We start from the raw sequence: 15,094 nt of genomic DNA, 5'->3' as shown, positions 1-15,094 counted from the left end.
GGAGGTTGCCATGAGCCTAGATCGCACCACTGCACTCCAGCCCGAGTGACAGAGCAAGCCCTGTCTCAAAAAAAAAAAAAAAGAAAAGAAAAGAAAAGAAAAAGAAAAAAGAAAAGTTCCCCAAAGTGGAGAGAGAGAGAGAAGCTAAAAGCCACAGTGTTCCTGGACACTGCACTTGCCGAGCACTGCAGGGCTCCCTGCCAGAGCCACGGATCTTGCTGACCTGTCCAGGAGCAGAGAACGAGGCCTTGGGGCCCTGCAAAGATGAGGAGGCTGAATGTCAGCGCGGTCAGACAAACCCGAGCGGAGGGGCCACCCTGCAAAACAATGAACTCAGACTCTTCAAAAATGTCACCGTCACGAAAGGCAGAAAATAAAAGGCTAAGGAATTGTCCTAGAAAAAGAAAGGACACTGGGAAAGCTAAATGCAGGTGGACTGAATGTTTGATTTTTAAAAAGAGCTACGAGGGAAATTATGGAAATAGTGAAGAATGTTGAATGTGGCTGATATCAAATCGTACACATGTAGCAGCGGAAAATTTCCGGCACATGGAGCCTGTCTTTGTTCTCAGGAGAAACAGCTCAAGTGCAGTTGGCCTGTGAACAGCACAGGTGTGAGCTGGGCAGGTCCACTAATACACGGGTTTTCTTCCACTTCTGCCACCAAGACAGCACGGCCAGCCTCTCCTCCTCTTCCCCTTCCTCATACTGCTCCACCAGCAGACAGCCAGGATGAAGACCTTTATGAGGATCCACTCCCACTTTAAGAACCGTAAATGTGTCTTCTCTTCCTTACGATTTGCTTAATAGCATTTGCTTTCCTCTAGCTTACTTGTAAGAACACAGCATACGATACATATAACATAAAAAACGGCCAGGTGCGGTGGCTCAGGCCGGGCACAGTGGTTCACGCCCGTAATCCCAGCACTTTGGGAGGCCGAGGTGGGCGGATCACTTAAGGTCAGGAGTTTGAGACCAACCTGGCCAACATGGTGAAACCCTGTCTCCACTAAAAATACAAAAATTAGCCGCATGTGATGGCACATGCCTATAATCCCAGCTACTCAGGAGGCTGAGGCAGGAGAATCGCTTGAACCCAGGAAGCAGAGGTTGCAGTGAGTTGAGATTGAGCTGCTGCACTCCAACCTGGGCAACAGAGTAAAACTGTCTCAAAAAAAAAAGAGAGAAAGAAAGAAAAATAAATATCAGGTATGTAAGGACGTGTGGCCTCTTTTTCATCTTTATTTCAAAGTCCTTGAACAGGTATTTTCTTCATGTCGAACTGCCCCACAGAAAAGCTGTTAACTCCAATTCCTGATCATTTCTTCGTCAACCCCTCTCTGAAAGTAAAAGTGAGATTGCTCAAAACAACAAAAGTTATGCAGGAAAGAAACTAAGTTGTTCACCACCAGCAAATGCCTCAACGTCACAGCATCCCTGTTGTGAGGAAAACCAGTTAACTCGAAGTCTCTGGTCCCCGTGAGACGGTCCGGGCTTCACGGGGTGTGCGGAGCTCATGGCAGACGGGACAGGATGAGTGTGACTCATGCCCCAAGGCCTACCCGTCAGGGGCGGTCCTGCAAGGCTCCTCTGCTCAGGTCCTGTGAAGGCACTGATGGAGCTGCCCCAAGTTTGCAGCGTCCCCGGAGGCCCAGCCTCTGCCACCCACTTCCACCAGGATGCAGCTCTGCCTCTCGCCAAGCTCCGCGTGGTCTGCACTCCTGCCTCCCCTCCTTTCCCACGCCTCTCTCCAAGGCTTTCTCGGTCGGGGGCATGGGCGGGGGAGAGAGCTGAGAGCTGAGCCTCTGGGAAACCCGGTGTCTGTCAGGGGTACATGAGTTGTGAATATGGCCCCAAGGCCATGTGGGGGGTCCCAGAATTAACAAAGGCTTCCCAGCCCCTCCAGCAGCTGGGTGTGGAGGACTCAGTTCTACCAGCAGGAACAGAAATGAACAAAATGTCAACAGAAGCCTTGCTGCTTTCAGTTCTGGGGGCTTTCCCCGAGGGGTAGTGGACTCCTGGCTTCTCCATCTTCTTCTTCCTCTCTCCAGTCTGCTGCTGGGACACAGGAGCCCTGTCCCACACTGTGAGCACAAGGCCACACCACGCCTTCTCCTCCACCCTCCACATGCCACGGCCCTTCTTTCTATTTGTTTGGAAAGGAGAACTGTGGAGGCCATCCTGACAGGCTGGGATGTGTAGCCTCCGACCAGAAGCCAGAAACAGGCAGGTCCAGGGAGGGGTAAAGGGAAGGGAACTGATGCTGAGCCAGTGGCTGAGTATACATTCTCAACATGCTACAGGAGGAGTCACCAATATTCACGAGAGGAGACACACGTGTGTGCAAAACAGCTGCTTGCCCCTCATGGGTCCCATGTGCAAAAGTGGTGGTGTTATCACGGCCCGAGGGTGGAGTTTCCGGCCCTCTGAGGTCTAAAGGTGAAGCAGCAGACACAAAAACTCTCCCTGCGCATCCTCCGCAGCCTGTCCAGAACCAGCCTGTGGTCATCCGGAACCAGCCTGTGGTCAGTGGTCTCTTACCAGGCAGGAAAGGAGGGGTGGCATCAGGCAGGTGGTTGGTGCCAGCGGTGGAGTCTTTTGGAGGAGCCAGTTTCTGTTAGGCCCCAGGAAGAAATCCTAATGGCATTAGCAGAAGCGGGGGTATAACAAGGTGCTTCTGACCTCCTATCCTATCAAGGTCAAGAACTCAGATTTCAAAGTTAGCCCGGGCATCCCTGGCCTTCTTGCCCTGCGCTCTGCCCCCAAAGCCCAGGCCAAGGACAGCTTTGACCAGCTCCATGCCTGCTCACCTTTGGTTGAGTTTGGCTGAAGCAGAGCCCTGGGAGAAGAGGGGAGGAAGGGAGACAGAGGCCAGGTTGGAGAGGTCCTCTTGGGCTGGCCATGTCTTCAGCAGAAGGCCTCTGATGCTCCCTCTCTCCCCAGCCCACTGTGCAGGACGCTCCCTCTCTCCCCAGCCCACTGTGCAGGACGCTGTCACTCTGACTTCCAGACACTTTCTCATCCTCTGTCCCCGGGACCCCGGCCCCCCCACTAGCTCTACTCCTCAAATTCCACTGCCTTCAAGCTGCTGTCTGTCCCTGCAGGCGCCTGACCGGTGCCCTAAGGGTGGTAGAGGGGGAGCGGGAGGGGCGTGGGTCAGAGGACACTAAGGCAAAGCCAGCACCCAAGCCTGGACATCCACCTCCTGCCAGGCATTCATTGGCTGGTGTGAGGAGCCATCAAATTAACCTTGGGCAAACGATTTTGTTTTGGGGGCTTCTGCTAGTCACAGCCAAATGTAATCCTAACAAACACCTTCAACAAGATGACAGTTTCTAAATTATGCCATCCTGTTTCTCATTCTCTAGGGTAACAGGCACTATACGGAGCCTGTGGATTCACAATGGCCAAAAAAATTACTTTCAGGTGTAATATAAGCAATAAGTATAAAATGCTTCTGTATAACATGGCTGGTAGAAATGAGTCTCCTCTGAGCCCTGGAGACACCTCCCTACCACGCTGCATTTCTCAGCACTCTCTCTGTGGGTTCCAGAGACGTGGAGGAAACCAGGGGCCCTTGGCCTTGGCACCACAGTGGACCAAGCTGACAGGGAATCCCAATCTGCTAAAACCATCAAACATGCTGTCGACCCGAGCACACAGCCAACCACATGCTGCAAGGACCATCGTGCAAAAGGTGAAGCTCACAGCCAAGCCCAAATAGATGAGAAGAAAAGGGAAATGGTGAGATGTCAGAAACAAAGACAGAACTTAAAACCTGAGCAGTGGCTGGGCGTGGTGGCTCACGCCTGTAATCCCAACACTTTGGGAGACTGAGGCGGGTGAATCACCTGAGGTCAGGAGTTTGAGACCAGCCTGGACAACAGGGCAAAACCCCGACTCTACTAAAAATACAAAAAAATTAGCTGGGCATGGCAGTGCACACCTGTAATCCCAGCTACTAGGGACGCTGAGGCAGGCGAATCGCCTGAACCTGGGAGCCGGAGCTTGTAGTAAGCCGAGATTGCACCACTGCACTCCAGCCTGGGGAAGAGAGTGAGACCTTGTCTCAAAAAAAACAAACAAAAAACCAAAACGAAACAAAACCCAGGCAGTGAGGGGGATTTTCAGTAAGAAGGAGTGAGCATACCCAGTCTCTCCCCACAGACACAGCCATCAAACTTCTGTGGAATGCATGGGTCTCTAGAAAACAAGGCACATGGATTCAGGAGGAAGACTACATTTCTGAATAACCCCTGACTAGTAATGAGTTCACCATGTTTTTCCAACAAGCCCAGAACCCACAAATAGGTATTGGTGTGGAAGAAAGAGTTTCTGTTGTGGACAAGCACCAGGAGAGGGTCTGCTAACCCTCCGAGACTAGACGAGCTTCTTGCTTCAGTCACAGGAGCTGTCATCCTAAGAAGGTGGTGCAAACCCTACTGTTGTCTCTGCATCCTCCTGCCATGTGGCCCCAGACACCTGCAGGTGTGTGACAGGCACAACAGAGCCGACCAAGCTCCAGCTTTCTGGAAGGAGACTGAGAAGGGGAGGTCCAATGGGAAGAGCAGAGAGGCATAGGACGTGCCCCAGTGAAGTTGCTTGTGAACGCCTGGGCCACCCTGAGCTGCACGTGTGTGGGTCTGACCCTGAGCAACATGCCACAAATGTAGAACTATGGAACAGACCCCACCCAGAGCCCAGACTGTCCACCAGGTGGCACACACACGTAACTGACCCATATAGCACTGCAAAGGCTTTTAAAAATGGAGCCGACTGGGCCGGGCTAGGTAATCCCAGCACTTTGGGAAGCCAAGGTGGGTGGATCACGAGGTCAAGCGATTGAGACCATCCTGGCCAACATGGTGAAACTCCGTCTCTATGAAAAATACAAAAATTAGCTGGGCGTGGTGATGCATGCCCGTAGTCCCAGCTACTCCAGAGGCTGAGGCAGGAGAATCGCTTGAAGCCGGAAGGTGAAGGTTGCAGTGAGACAAGAGATCTGCATCACTATGCCACTGCACTCCAGCCTGGACAACAGAGCGAGACTCCATCTCAAAAAAAAAATGGAGCTGACTTTTGAAACTATAACAACAGAAGGTTGGTAGGAACTTGCGTTCTGAACCCAGTTGGTTTGGTTGTAGAGTCAATTGGTTGCTAAATCAAAAATATTCACATTCTTCATAAGATAGAAAAAAAACTCACAGTTTTATAATATAATATTCAAATGCCCAGCATACAATCCAAAATTATTTGCCATACAAAGACCTGGGAAACAGGAAAATCTCCATGCACATGGGAAAACAGACATCAGCCCTGAGATGGCGCAGATATTGGGATTCTCTGATAAAAACTTCCAAGCAGTTATTGCAAAAATATTCCAAGAAGTAGGAGTGAACACTTTTGAGAAATATGGAAATAAAAAGTCTCAGCAAAGAAATACGTGATATAAAAAAGAAAACAAATAAAAATTTTAGAACCAAAAAAATACAGAAACCAAAATTTTAAAGCTCAATGGATGGGTTCCCTAGCAAAATAAAGGTGACAGAGGAAAGATCTATGAACTTAAAGATCAGTAGAAAGTATTCAATCCGAATGACAAAGAAGAAAAGATTGAAGAAATAAATAAACAGAGCCTCAGGGACCTGTGGGACCATAGCAAAATGTCTAAGATTTGTGTCACTGGAATCCAAGTAGGGGAGCATGATGGTGAATTTTAGGTGTCAGTTTGGCTTGGCTGTGACACCCAGATATTTGGCCAAACATGCCTGAATTTTTCTGGGAAGGTGTTTTTTAATGAGATTAACATTTAAGTGAACAGATTTCGAGTAAAACAGATGACACTCCATAATGTGGGTGTGCTTCATTTAATTCGTTGAAGGCCTTAAGGAAAAGACTGCCCTCCCTCAAAGAAGGGGGAGTTCTGCCAGCTATCAGCCTTTGAACATGAACCAAGATGCCAGTTCTTTCCCGGGCCTGCCAGCCTCCTCTGCAGATTTGGACTTGCCGACCTCCACAGTGAAAAACAGTGCAATAAAGAAAACAATATTTGAAGAAATAACAGCAAAAAACATTCCAAATCTGGCAAAAGACATAAACCCACAAATTCAAGAATATGAGCAAACACCCCAAGCAAGATAAAACCAAAGAAATCCTTACCCAGACACATCATAATGAAGACTAAAACTTGAGGGCAAAGGAAAATTCTTTAAAGTAGTTTGAGAAAATGGAGGCATTACTCATTAGGTAACAACTATTCAAAAGACTGCAGATTTCTCCTCAGAAACAATGAAGTCCAGAAGGAAGTGGAACAACATTTTTAAACTGCTAAAATAAAATAACTGTCAACCCAGAATTCTATCTCCAATGAAAAGAGCCTTCAGTAATGAAGTGAAATGAGGATAGTCTCAGCTGAAGGAAAAGAGCATTGTTTTCCAGCAGACTTCTTCTAAAAATATTGCTAAGGGAAGTTCTTCAGACAGAGGCAAAATGAAACCAGAAGAAAACACAGAGTGTCAGGAATGATAAAGGAGCAACAGAAATGGAAACTGTCTGGGTAAAAAGAATAGACCCCTCTTCCTCTCTTGCACGCTTGTACGCTTTAAAACACGTTTTACAATTTAAGCAAAAATGATGACATCATCACTGAGGGTTTTGGTGAATGTGGATTTGGTCCAGAGACAACAGAAAGGGAGTCCCTCTTCTAGACCAGCAGCTGGGGGAGACTCACTCCCCAGTGAAGCAAGCATAACTGGTGAAATTTATTTTTCAAACAAATTTTAAAGTTCCAGAACTTAAGGGCATACAGCTTGTGAAGAAACAGGCATTCCAGGAAATCATGACAGTCCCAGCACTGAGCCCCAGCCTGCGGCCTCACTCCCCTCTGCAGCTCAGTGTGATAGAAACCCTGCTCCCAGCCTAGAGGGCCAGCCCAGGCTCGGGCTCCCTCTCCCCAGGCACCAGGCATGGGCTCCCTCTCCCCAGGCACGGGCTCCCTCTCCCCAGGCATGGGCTCCCTCTCCCCAGGCATGGGCTCCCTCTCCCCAGGCACAGGCTCCCTCTCCCTGGGCACCAGGCACAGGCTCCCTCTCCCCAAGCACAGGCTCCCTCTCCCCAGGCACCAGGCACGGGCTCCCTCTCCCCAGGCACTAGGCACGGGCTCCCTCTCCCCAGGCACGGGCTCCCTCTCCCCAGGCACAGGCTCCCTCTCTCCAGACATGGGCTCCCTCTCCCCAGGCACCAGGCACGAGCTCCCTCTCCCCAGGCACAGGCTCCCTCTCCCCGGGCACCAGGCAGGGGCTCCCTCTCCCCAGGCACCAGGCTCGGGCTCCCTCTCCCCAGGCACGGGCTCCCTCTCCTGCAGAGGCTGCCATCTCCCAGGAAGGACGTTGCCAGCACTTCCCATCCCTCCCAGCCACGTGTTGCAGAGGTTCCCAGATCCAGCAAGTGCCTATGAAGCACCCTTGAGAGAGGGCAGAGGGACATTCCCCTGCTTTGTCCTCGGGGCAGCCTGGGAGCCTCTGCAACCCAGGTGAGAGGACAGACACATTCAAGGCTTGCTTCCTCTCTCCTCAGTAAACTTTGTCCCTACAAATCAGCTGGTGCCCACAGCCTCTCCTCCTGGACTTTCCTCCCAGTTGCCACCAGTATATGTACTGTTTGTGCACACCCTTGCTGGTGGAGACACAGAAGGTTGTAGCCACCCAGAGCCTCAAAGAATGAACTCCAGTAGCACAAACACAGGGCAATTTTGTCTGTGAGAGAAATGTATTAGGCCTGTTTGCTCTTGAGAAAGACATATCTAATCTCTCTGCTGCTGCAGAAATGCTTCTCAGTCAACAGCAACCCAGCCCATCCTGGAAGTGGAAAAGTTCTTCCCAAAATGCTTGCTTGGCAGGAAATGCCTAGAGTTGTTGTTTTTGAGGGTTTTTTAATGTATAAAGCAAGTAGCATGGGAGATACCACAGAAGGCAGAAACAAAACGGGAAATTGAGAAGAGGGCCAAGCAGTAGCATGAGCTCTGAGGTGCAGACAGCAGCCATCGCGGGGTGGCGGCCAGGCAAGGCCAGGACCTCAGAAGTGGTAAAGAGAGAGCCAGGCTCGAAAAGACAGAAGTCAGAGCAGACCTGCAGTTTGTCTGCAATAGAATGCACTCCTGTTGCCCCTCAGCAGTGGGGTCCCCCGTGGTCCGGGGATGGATGCACTCCCTGGATGCACAGCCACCCTCCCAGCTGAAGCTCCTCCCACTCCGGGTCCAAGTCCTGGCCCTGGAGCAATGGGGACGGAGGCGGCATCATCACCACACTCTGTGCCGCACCCTCAACAACACTGCACCACTGACACACGGGCAGCCTCAGCGATACTCGGCTTGTTGAGAACGGCAGGTTCCTTCCCAACCAGGATGGGTGGGCACAGCGGGTTGGCAGCAGTTGCTTGAAGGAGCCACGTTAAAAGCTGACTGAATTGGAGCATCAGCTGCACCCACCCTCCTTCAACCACCTGGTCTAATTTTGGTCCTCCTGAAAAGGCTTGCGGAAAGATGGTTTAAAAACCCGGCTTCCCTCTGGTCTGAGGTCTGCAGTGCTTTCTGACGCTCTGCACGGCATCTGCCCTTTGCTTCCAGATCTGAGTTTGTGTTCTGCACAGCCAGAAGCAGCGAGAAGATTCCAGATCTGAGTTTGTGTTCTGCATAGTCAGAAGCAGCGAGAAGATTCCAGATCTGAGTTTGTGTTCTGCACAGCCAGAAGCAGCAAGAAGATTCCAGATTTGAGTTTGTGTTCTGCACAGCCAGAAGCAGCGAGAAGAGTACATGACTTCCCCAACTAACGAACTGCATGTAAATACTCACACAGAGGCACCAGCACAGCTCCACAGCTTTGCCTGTAAAATACTGACTAACCCCCCACTGGCTGAGCCGCTCCACAGGCACCTCCAAGGCCCTGTGCCTCAATATCCGTCCCAGACCCCTGCTGCTCCGAGAGGCAGCAGGCTTTGGGCCGCTGCGTGTGAGCCCGTCCCCAGCGTCTGGCAGGGTACCTCAGGCGAGTGCCTTCTCCTCTCTGTGTTTTCCTTTCCTCGTCTGTTAAATGGAAATGGGATGTTGGATGTTGGGAGATTCAGTAAAATACAGAAGTGTCAGGCCCAGCCTGTCGCTTGCCCGCAGGCCCTGCTCCCAGCACCTCAGCAACATGACCACCACGGACTCCCCGCTGGAGCACCGGACACACAGACACACCCAACCCAGGCCAGCTTCAGACACACGGACACACCCAACCCAGGCCAGCTTCAGACACACGGACACACCCAACCCAGGCCAGCGCCAGGGGCAGGTGTGTCCAGGGAGTGGAGCCAGCACCGGGTGTGTGTCTCTGCAGGGAGCAGACCCAGCGCCGGGCACAGATCTGTCCAGGGAGTGGAGCCAGGGCCGGTGTCCCCAGGAGAGCTGCGCATGGATCCACAGGCACACACAGCGCTCGGCCAGGCCTTGCTGAGGGCGTGTGCCCAGAGCAGAGTCGCCTCGGGAATCAGAGTGTGCAGGTAACTGGCAGATGACAGTGTGAAGAGAGTGACCTGGGCCGAGAGAAGCCAGCGTGGGGGACCCGGGCTGGGCACTGGGGTCCACTGTGGTGGCTGGCAGGTGGGCCTGGAGAGGGAAGCAGAGGCAGCCGGCAGTAGAGGGGCCTGGGCGCCCACTCAGGAGTCCCGGGTTCACCCTGGAGTCAACACACAGGGGCCTTCCAGAGTTGACCCCACCCAGGGCGACTGCTGGGCTATGAACTGCACTGGCACAGAAGGTGGAATTAGGCGCCGCTGGCCCCTTGCGCAGGAAACGTTTCGACTTTGCGCTTCCCCTTTGCCTGGACACAGCTTCAACCTGAGCCCCTCCCATCCGCAGACTCTACACCTGGAGGGAGCTGACAGCTCGGGGGGACACTGCGGACTGGCCAGCAGCCCCTTGCCCTTCCCCCAGGACAGCAAGTCCTTTCCAGACAAGCAGAGACCAGCGCCGACACCCGGCCTCATTCTTGCACCCTGGGGGCCGGGAGAAGTGTAGACACAAACCCTCCGATGCCAGCATGTCCTTGGTCAGGGGTGGAGGGGGAATAGGCAGGCGGGAGCCGGGTCTGCGCCCCCTACTCAGCACATGTTAGCTCCGTGCCTTGTGGCTCCATCACCGGCAGCAAGAACCTCTCAGGTCGGCGACCTTCCCGGGGACCCCAAAAGCTGCCGTGCTTGGTGCAGGGCGTCAGGGGATGGTAGGAACCCGGACAGCATCAGAGATTTCACCTCAGAGGGTCGCTCCCTGTGCACTGCCAACCAGGCTCAGGTGTGTGAGTGGCCAGGCCCGAGGGTCCCGCCCCTCCTGCATTTGCCCCTCTCCTTCGATCAGAAATGCCAACAGGCGGTGAGGTTCCTGAAAGGCGCCAGCTGATGCTGCAGCATCTGCGGTGACATTTCTGGGACATCGGCAGCCCCTCCTTCGTTAAAGAAAACAACCCACTACCCTAGAAAGCCCCCAGGCTTTGCTGAGGTCACAGGAAGGACACAGTCACTCTTCCTGGAATCCAAGCACCAAAGCCCGTGTTCTTATGGAGCTGCGCCAAGCTGCCAGCTCAGCAGCGGCCCCTAGGTCATTTCTCTCCCTGCCCACCGGGGTTACCTCTGCAGAGCCTGAATCCGGGGTGAGTGAGGCCGAGCTGCAGGAGGACCCCAAATCAAGGCCCAGGGGTCTCTGCACTGAGTGGTTTGACTCAGGCACCGTCCCCATCGTCCAAGTCCCCAGGTCACCCCATCCGGCCACCCCCCAACCGGTGTCCGAGAAGCCCCTCACCCATGGCAGCCCCTCCCCACTCCAGCACCAAAACCCTCACAGGTGTCTCCTGAGGGCCACCAGCAGGGCTGCCAGATCCAGTCCAGAAGCCCAGCTGACGGTGCACTTCCAGCCCACCCCCAGACAGCATGGGTGTCTTGTGCTGTCCCCAAAGGGTGTGGGGTTAGACAGCTGCCCCCGTGTGAGAACACGGGCACACCAAACATGAAGGATGGTCCCCACTCACCAGGGGATCAGCTCCAGGGTGGACCTGCCTCTCCTGTGACGGTGACGGTGGCATCCACACGCTGCCTGTTGAGGCACGAGCCCGCGGGAGACGACGAGGCAGGCTGGCCAGGCGGGCAGATGGGTCCGAGGTGTGGACCCAGGGGGTGTGAGGAGGTTGCTGAGCCTCGGAGCCAACGTTCCAGGAGAAGCTGCGGAGAGACATTCTCCATGAGGACCCCGAAAAACGCTCCTGCTGCTGACACCTGCCCGGGCCGTCCCTGGCCTCACATGGGCCCAGAACAGAAGGGAGGTCGGAGCCCAGGTCTCAAACCCTCATTGTTTTATTTCCAATCAATCATGGACCAATGTTTTTGTCAAATGCAATCAAAGGCAGTTAGTTTTAAATGAACACAGACTTGGATGTTGCAGCTGTGCCAAACTTACCCCAGTTTCTGTCCTGTTCCCCAGAGAAGCGGCCGCATGTGGTCACCTCCCACGCAAGGAGCAGCCGTGGGTGGCCCCAGGTGGCTTATTCAGGGATCTTCCCCCTCTGGCTCCAGTAACACAGTCTGTGGACATGAGGTTTACATACTTCATTAGGACTCCAAATTTGAGTATTATCTGAGTCTTTTAAATTTTTGCAAAGCTAGTGATTTTTCCAGTCATTGGCAAGATTGTGTTACATTGGCTTGAATAAAAACTTGCCTTGACTCAGGGAGAGAAGTTACAAGTGCGGTTAGTGTGGGCCTGAGTAACCCACTTGCTCCCGTGCCCCCAGCCTTGGAGGTCCCCCGGGGCGCGGGCCCCATTACTCACGTTGACCAGCTCTGCGGTCTCTGTCAGTCCACAGCGTCATGGACGTGTTTGTTACTGGGCTGGGAATCAAAGCTGCCACACGGCAGCAAGTCGAGGCACCCTGGGAGGAAGATTCTGCAAAGTACCCAAGTCAAGATGCTTCCTGGCGTGGTCACCCATCGCCCAGCTCCCAGGAGCCCTTGGAACAAAATAAACTTTCTTGCGCCTTCAGGGCTGCCTGCATTGAGGCCTTCCATGATTCTGCTTTGGTTTGAGTTAAGTGGAAAATGGGGGTCCCATTATGCAAAAACCAAAGCCTCCAACTACTCGGGCCTCACCCAGACACTGCCCCCACTCAGCAGATACCAGAGGTCATTCATGACACCCACTTTATAGACCGATAACATGAGATGGGAGAAGGGCGAGGCAATGGTGGTAAACACGTGCATAGCACTGGGTATGGCCAGACCCCGTTTTTGCACAGAGCACGACGTTCAACCCGCCGGCCACCCTATGGGTGGGGCACTGTTTCAATCACGCTGTATCCTTGCGTTAGTGGAAACAGTGCTGTCTTTGAAGACAGCGCAGGGTCTCCTGCAGCAGGTCCGATTTCCCGTGTTAAAGCAACTGGAATCCACAGGCAGTGAGAAACTCAAGAAGTTCAGGCAAATCAGACCAAGTCAATAGTCCTGTCTCCTCCTTAAAGCAGGCAGGGCAGGCTCGTGCTGCTGGGTGGCAGGACCTTCAGTGCCTGCAGCCGGGGCCTCACAAACCGCCCCTTCTCACAAGTCCCGCTTGTTTCCTTGACACGGAAGCAATCTGCTCAGCTCTGCAGGTACCTCCAGGTTCCCAGGGCTCAAAAGATCCCGGGAACAGCCTCTGGGCCATTGACAAACCATTTCAGCCTTTATGTGGATGTTTGCTTTCATACATTTAACCAAAAATGGCCCAAAATGCAGGTTACCCTGCAGCCAGCCAGCCGAAGTATCAGTATGAAACTTTCCTCTTCCAATCTCTGTCTCATCAGCTTGGCCAAAAATATCCCTGGCCATTTTGGCCACAGACAGAAACGGACACTGCCTTACACGGCTGCCTCCATTGCTCTGCATGGCTTCTCTCCGCTTCGTTCCACCTAGACCGAGCGAGCAGCGTGACACACGTTCTGACTCCCCTCCCTCGGCAATTACTCCCCCGGTTAATGGATCTGACAAGCAGGCACTTATATAGAATTAATAATGCATTAATAACGGCTATGATCTGGCAAACCAAACAGGCTGTGTTTTCATAACAGAATCAATAGTTCCTCCAAGTGTTGCTTGTTTATTTTACCACGCATAGAAACAGAGGCACGCGTGGCTTTATTTCTATCTCAGCTGGGACTGTGATCCTTCCTCTCACAGATGAGCCGATGCACGCATGCTTTATTTCTATCTTAGCTGGAAGTGTGATCCTTCCCCTCACAGATGGGCCGATTCCATGTCCCGGTCGCATTTTCCTTGGCTTTTCTTGTTTGTTTGTCCAATTGCTTTCAGTAAAAGAAATGATATGGCATAAAACATATTTCTTAAAACATCATTTTCTTACACGCCTCGTCTGTGTTCGATGTTCCAAAATAGAACACTTTCACGTTAATCTAACACTTCACATTGTCAGCCCGGCGCGCAATCATTCCGAGAGCTACAGAATTCCCTGGTGAGCTCTGCGGCTGTGGTTTTTCCATTTTACAGTGGGGGAAGTCAAGGTTGTGTCGACACACACAGCAGAGAGAAAGAAACTGGCTAAATAACTCCAGAAAGGAAAAGTCACCCTGTAGCACCCGGCCTCAATTATCGGGGATTTTGCCTGCTTCGTCCAGGTAATTGTCTCCATCTTCGTCTCACTCTCTACAGGTAGATGCTGGCGGGAAAGCCGCTCCTCCAGGACTCTCCTTCTCTATTTTGCTATCTGCTCAATTCAAAGACAAGTGCTATTTCCAACGACTGTTGTCTGTACATGACCCTGAATAGAAGTGGTGACCCACGGCTCTTCATTAAAATGGTCCTGAGACAAAAAACAAAACATCCAAGGCATTCCCTCAGTAAAAAGAAACAAAGCGAGAATGAAACTGTAGACAGATACACAGTGTTCTGGAAGGAGTTTTAGTGGAGGATTCCACTCATCCATCGCTTCGTGTCCTGCATCTCTTTGAAATTCCTTGAGCTGACCCAGCTGCCGTTCAATAAACACTCCAGTGTGGGGGTAACAAATCTAATTTTCACCTAAACTGCGTTTCCGTCATTCTAATATAAAGGCTTGCCTCTTTGAAATACAGTTCTTTTCCATCCCTTTCTTTCTGTCTTTGACTCGCGTGGTTCCCTCTGTGGTGGTGGGAGGCAACTCGCGACGAGGCAGAGGCAACAGCAGGTATTTTTCAGCCCCGCCCAGGCCGAGCTGGCGTCTTTCCAGAACCCCAGCTCACTGTTTTCGTGCCCTCTGAGTCTCAAAGCCAGCATATTTTGCTTCATTGCATTGTAAAGTTAAAGCCGCTTGTGTCTGCATCTCATCGGGGTCCTGGGTGGCATCTCTGTGTTCCCACCAGCACTGTTGACATTTCTCCCGTGAGAGGGGGAACCGTGGGGCAATGGGGATGCTGGGTGACAGGCACGAAGCTGGGAGCCTAAGGGACCAGTCGCTTAGGTAAGACTGCCAGGAAGGGGCCACCTTCAGGCCCACGCACACATGCCTGTTTCTCCTCTGTGCTGGCCCGTGGGAACGACTGGATGCCTTCCTACCTTACAGTCCAACCAGGCTCTGAGCATGCCCACGTGGCTGCACCTTGCACAGTTCCCAGACACCCCCACTCACACAGGAAGCACCTGCTCAGGTCATTCCCTGCCAAGGGTGGCCCAGCAAAGACCCCCTTCTGATTCCCGCTGTCCGAGGACCTCTGCCACTGGGGGGCTGGACAGGGAGCCCAGCCCTGTCGCCTATCACCTCTGTCCCCTCCATCTGGCGGTGGGGTGGCCCCAAGGCCACATGGGCACTTAGTAAACGTGAGGGCCCTCTCTGCTCAAAGCCCACAAGGGCAGCCAATGGAAGAGACCCGCCTGTGCCTACTCTCAGAACGAAGGTATAAGTCACATTTGGGCAAATGTTTCTCTGCTCTGGGGTGGAGGCTGGAGTGGGAGGGAGAGGGAGAAGGGAGAGCACTCACACCTTTGCCAGCAGAGATCTGAGCCCTCCACGCTCCTGGCACTGCCAGCCCAGAGAAGTGCCTCACGT

At 52.9% G+C, this 15,094-nt stretch overlaps 1 long non-coding RNA gene across 1 annotated transcript in view; it reads right to left on the bottom strand.

Annotated features, from left to right (window-relative positions):
* The window catches only part of LOC129060542 (uncharacterized), a 26,790-nt gene extending 11,696 nt beyond the window's left edge, over positions 1 to 15,094 (bottom strand). Inside the window, exons 1-3 of the long non-coding RNA XR_008527359.2 lie at positions 11,855 to 15,094; positions 11,483 to 11,607; positions 11,058 to 11,247 (exon numbers count right to left, since the gene is read on the bottom strand). This is a non-coding gene — a long non-coding RNA (uncharacterized LOC129060542). The remainder of the gene's footprint in view (positions 1 to 11,057; positions 11,248 to 11,482; positions 11,608 to 11,854) is intronic.

Source organism: Pongo abelii, chromosome 6 (assembly GCF_028885655.2).
Source record: "Pongo abelii isolate AG06213 chromosome 6, NHGRI_mPonAbe1-v2.0_pri, whole genome shotgun sequence".
Taxonomy (NCBI): domain Eukaryota; kingdom Metazoa; phylum Chordata; class Mammalia; order Primates; family Hominidae; genus Pongo; species Pongo abelii.
Note: the sequence above shows the minus strand (reverse complement) of the source record. Positions and strands in the feature narration are given on the sequence as shown.